The sequence below is a fragment of the Pteropus medius genome, unplaced genomic scaffold, assembly GCF_902729225.1.
Source record: "Pteropus medius unplaced genomic scaffold, Ma_sr-lr_union100, whole genome shotgun sequence".
NCBI lineage: Eukaryota > Metazoa > Chordata > Mammalia > Chiroptera > Pteropodidae > Pteropus > Pteropus medius.
The window spans coordinates 33,652,945-33,658,822 of NW_024351730.1; the positions used below are offsets into that span (position 1 = coordinate 33,652,945).

Below are 5,878 nucleotides of genomic sequence, written 5' to 3' on the forward strand. Positions count from 1 at the left end.
CAAAATATACCTGGCTTCTACAAAGTTCTCCTCCACCTTCAGAACGTGGTTTTTAGAATCTTTTTAAGAATTCTAGAATCTTAGAATCTGTTAAGTATTTTTTTAAATTCCTCTAAACCGCTGCTCCTTATTTAATAAAATGTTTGCACATGAAAATTTCTGCCTATCTCTTACTCCAGTGCTATGTTGATGGACAAGGCCACCATGTAGCCAAAGGCATAGCTCTGCATTTGGCTAGAACAGGGCTCAGAAGCATGGGATTGTCCAACATATACCCTGCATTCTGCTCAAACCCAAATTTAGGGCTTTATCAGTGTAAACTTTGCTCGAGTATGTGTGTTTGTGTATGTCTTGGGGTAATTTTTGCTTGTTGTCCTCAGGCGGTGACTAATTAAGTGTGCAAGCTCTTTATATGAGAACCAAAGGCTATATTTGGAAAAGGGTAATCTAAGGACCAACTGCATCAGAATCTCTTGGCATGTTTTAATAATGCATATTCCTGGATCTCACCTAGACTTACTAAATAAGACTCTTTAGAGGTTGGGCCCAGAAATCTGCATTATATCATGTAGGGAAGGAAAACTTATTTTCCCTCTACTTTTCTGGATTCTTAGCTGAGACAAAAATTAAATTAACTCAGAGAGGTAGCTTTATAATTTAGGCTTATATATCATCTTAGTAAGGAAAGGGGGATGAGGATGCGGGTCTCTTCAGGTAAATGACTAAAAAATTTTTTTAATTTTTCAATTACCACTGACATAGAATATTATATTAGTTTTAGGTGCACAACATAGTGATTAGGCATTTATATAACTTATGAATGATCACCCCAGTAAGTACTACCCATCTGACACCACACATAGTTATTACAATGTTTTCGACTATATTCCCTATGCTCTACTTTACATTCCCATGACTGTTTTTATAACTGGCAATTTGTAAATCTTGATGCCTTCTCCTTTTCACTCTTCTCCCTCAACCTCACTCCCATCTGGCAACCATAAATTTGTTCTCTGTATCTGTTAGTTTCTTTGTTTTGTTTGTTTATTTTGTTTTTTAAATACCACATATAAGTGATATCATATGGTATTTGTCTCTCTCTGACCCATTTCACTTAGCATAATACCCTCTAGGTTCATCAATGTTCTTGCAAATGGCAAGATTTTGTTCTTTTTTATGGCCAAGTAATATTCCATTGTAGATATATAGCACCTCTTTTTTATCCATTCTTCTATCGCTGGACACTTAGGTTGTTTCCATATCTTGGCTATCATAAATAATGCTGCAATAAACACAGGGGTGCATATATCTTTTAAATTAGTGTTTTGGAATTCTATGGATAAATATCCAGAGGTGGAATTGCTGGGTCATATGGTAGTTCTATTTCTAATTTTTTGAAGAACCACCATACTGTTTTCCATAGTGGTTGTACCAATTTACAATTCAACCAATGGTGCATGAGAGTTCCCTTTTCTCTACAATCTTGCCAGCACTTGTTATTTGTTGACTTATGGATGATAGCCATTTGACAGGTGGTAGGTGACATCTCGTTGTGGTTTTAATTTGCACTTCCTCGATGATTAATGATGTTGAGCATCTTTTCATATGCCTATTGTCCATCTGTATGTCCTCTTTGGAGAGATGTCTATTCAAATTCTCTGCCCATTTTCTAATTGAATTTTTTTGGTGTTATGTTATATGAGTTCCTTGTATATTTTGAATATTAACTCCTATTTATGTATCATTAGTGAATATCTTCTCTCATTCCATAGGTTGTCTTTTTCATTTTGTTGATAGTTTCCTTTGCTGTGCAAAAAGAGAGTAAGTGATTTTTAGGAAAGATGAATAGTCCCTTAGAATAGATGGAAGGTATCATAATTTTTGACAAGGTTTGTTCATTGAAAAGACTGATTTATTTTTGTGATAAGATTTGTCTGGATGTGGTATCATGTCTAGTCTCCTCTTCTATGATGAGAGTCAGTCCTCCCTGGTTGATAAAACTTCTGTCAAGGGAATTTAGGACAATAGAGTTCCTTTTGGAGGATCTGTCTTTAGGCAGATTCGAGAAGTTCAGAGAAAGCCTCTCAATGCATTTGCTGTTTTTCAAGTGCCTATAGCTCAAAATAATCAATATGCCAAAGTGGCATATTTTGAGGCAGCATGTCTTGAAGTCCTTCAGTCATATTTTGGGGTGATATATTCTGTAACCCTTCAAGAGCAACCCCAGATACTAATCATGAACTCTAAAGTTTGAGGCTTATAACTTTAGGAGGTAACAGGATATCAGTGAAAGGAACGTCCCTCTTCTGAATACAAATCAACCTCTTTGGGGAGAACTGCAAATGTCGAAAGACAGACTGGTCCATTAGGAAATATATCATCTGAATTTTTTCATTTCTAATTTTCTGAAAAAATATGTATTTAATTAAAATGATAAACATTAAATTATATTTTAATTGTGTAAGTCTTGAAAAGATATTTTAAATTATAATTATATAGTTCCCCATATATTTGGCTTAAAAAAAAATCAGAGAATACACACACAGACAAAAGGTAATTATGTGAGGAGATGGAGGTGTTAACTAAACCTATTGTGGTAATCATTTTGCAATATATATGTGTATCAAATCACCATGTTATACACTTTAAATTTATATATGTTATATGTAAATAATATCTCCTTAGAGCTGGGAAAAAAAGAAATCGAGTAAAAAATGGAGCACTTGACATATATAGAGTCTTTAAACAATATTATTGATAGTATTTTCAAACATCTTATGCAGTAACCATGAAGAATGAGAAATACAGGAAAGTAAGTGACTTGCCTTACGAGCTCATAGTGAAAAAGTCTTATCCCTACAGTGGAAATCAAACCAAAAGAACACTGGAGAAATTACACAATACTTCTCATATTATGCTTGCACATTGTATCTCCAACTGGGCACTGTTCCAGGTTGTAGAAAGTAAACTAAGCTGTATATGAAAGCAATTCCTGAGATTTAGATTTTCTTTGAATTAAGACATACTTATTCATCAGGAAATATCTCCCATCAAGCAGCCTTTGGAAGAGACTGCTACTCATAATCTGAGATATCAGACATATTTTCTTCAGCAATGACTAAAAAATTAAAATGAACATCAAAAGCTTGGAAATTTAAATGAAAAAAAAAAAAACCAGCTTCCATTGAGAAGACTGATATATTTAAGACCTAGACTTTTAAAGAAACACAGAATAGCTAGCACATCTGAGTCTCACAATTGTGTTTCAAAAACTTGTGTTCTAGCTCTGGCTTTGCTAATTTCTGACAAGCATAGCATTCGATTTCACTAAAACAAATTCTCCGCTACCTGCGAATCAAATGATAGCAATTATGTTCAATGCTGTCTATGTCCTAGAGGTTCCCACTGTGAAGAATTTGCAAATAAAAAGTACTATGAAAATGACAAGCGATGGTAATATAAATAGAGATCATTTGTGTTTTCAAATTGCAGTTTACTCCCAGTCTCAACTGATGCTTTTTTAAAATTTTATTTCTATTGCTATTACTAGAAATCGTATGAGCTTACTTATCATCCTGTTGTCACTGACTTCCAAGTGGTCAATCAAAATAGCATGGCACTGTGCCACTTGGGCAGCACATATACTAAAATTAGAATGATACAGAGAAGATTAGCACGGTCCCTGTGCAAGGATGACACACAAATTCGTGAAGCATTCCATATTTTGTGCAGTGCCCCAGCTCCTCACACCCATGGCAGCTTAACACACACACACTCACACACACACACACACACACACAACACACACACACACACACACACACACACACACACACACACACACACACACACACACACAGATAGCATGATACTGTATCCAGAGGCAAAGGTTTTCCAGTAAAGAGAAATAGATATATAGGAATGCTATAAGGTTTTTTGTTCATTTTGGGGATTAAAATTCGGGAATATCATGCTGTGTTGCGTTGATCAAATAGAGGAGGTAAATTTAGAAAGAACAGTCAACTTCATTTCCAGCTATGCTTTTTTTAAAAAAAATGCTTATAACAGCTTTATTCTCAATAACAATCCAGATGTTCCTCAATGGATAAACTGTCAAACAAACTGGTACTTCCATACCATGGAACACCTCCCAGAGACAAAATGGAATGAACTATTGATTCGTTTGACAATCTGAAAGAATCTCAAGAGAACCATACCAAGTGAGAAAAACCAATCATAATATGTTATATATTGTATCATTCATTTCTGTAACATTCTAGAAATCAGAAATTATAGACATGGAGTAGAGATTAGTGGTTGCCAGGGTTAAGAAAGGGATGGGTGTAGGACAGAAATGGTTGTGGTTTATCCAGTATACTTTAGATAATATGTTGTGGATTATAATTTAAAAAGCTCTTTTCCTGAGGTATAACTTATGTATGTACATGTATAGATGTGCATAAATTGTGTTAATTATAAATATGCAGTTCAAAGAATTTTTATTATGTATACACCCAGGTAACTTTCATTCAGATCAAGATGTAGAAAATTTTCAGTCCTCCAAAAAATACTTTAATTTCATTTAAAATAATATATTTAAATTGAAATTAAAACAAATGAAACATTTAAGTATTTGACATGTTAAAATATTTAAATAAAATGTGATAAAACATTACAGAAAACTTGAAAAATTAAGAGAAGAAACAAATTATCCATTGTTTTGCCACCTTAATAAAACCGCTTTAATTTCCAATAACTTCATTCATCTTTTTTCATGTGTATTTTTTAAATTATAAGCAGAGTAGTATATATAAAATTTAAAATTCTTTTTTACCTGACATTGAGTCATATGCATTTTTTATGATGTTTCATGATTCCTTGTATTTATAATCGATCCAGCACTGACAAACATACTATAATTTTCTTAACAGCATTTTGCTCTTTGCTGTGATGAAAATTTTTGTATATAGGAATTTTTTCAGTTTGGCAAGTGGGCTTTTAAATACCCATTTTACTAAAAACCCAGAAAACCCATACCTTTTTTTAGTACTGTCGGGGAGGAACAAACTTTCCTCCATCCTCAAGGTTCTTCCGGCTGGTTTAATAATCAAATAGACATGAGACAGAGTAACAAGAGAAAATAACCAGATTTCATACATTCCTATGGATGGGAACCCCTCATACGTGAGGGAGTCAGAGAGCCCATATGTAGGAGAGGTTCAGAGATAGAAAGGGCACATGGGTGTATAAGACATCCTGAGCTAGGGATGAGGTAAGGTGTCTTGGAGCTTCGGTAGGTCACTGCAGGGAGAGCACATGTTCAGTAATTATTAATTTGTCCTGTCATATAGACAATAAAAGTCATTTCTGGTGATAACTCTTATCACAGGCTGGGCTCTTAATTTAAATTCTTCTAGATAATTAAGGTGGGGGACAGAAGTTTCTCTTGAGCGCACAAGGTCTTGGTGGTCTTTAGCTCAAAATAATTCACATACCACGGAGGCACATCTTGGGGTGGCTCTTTCTGAATCCCTATAGAATCTTTGCCAAGACATCAACTTTATTGACCTTCTCTTCAACAAACATAGAATCACAGTACACAAGTCTAAAAGGGGCCTTGGAATTAACAGTTCTGCCTAATTTCTGTAAGATTTCCAAGAGACAGTCATTCAATTTTAGTCTGACCACTCCGCTGGTTTTAGAATCACTATTGCCATATTCATTATGGACACATAAGACTAATGTGTAGGTTTTTGAGCCAGCCTCTCAGGCTTCCCTATAAATTACCATTGCCACCACCCCACCCCACTGCAGTAACTTCTATCCACTGATTTTAGTTGTTCATTTGTCATTCTTCCTTTGTGCTCACTATATTCTA

At 34.6% G+C, this 5,878-nt stretch overlaps 1 non-coding gene across 1 annotated transcript; it reads left to right on the forward strand.

Moving 5' to 3' along the window:
• The first annotated feature begins 3,621 nt into the window (after nucleotides 1–3,621).
• LOC120588685 (U6 spliceosomal RNA) lies at nucleotides 3,622–3,727 on the forward strand. Its single transcript, XR_005649273.1, has one exon. It is a non-coding gene; the product is annotated as a U6 spliceosomal RNA (small nuclear RNA).
• Nucleotides 3,728–5,878: the final 2,151 nt, after the last annotated feature.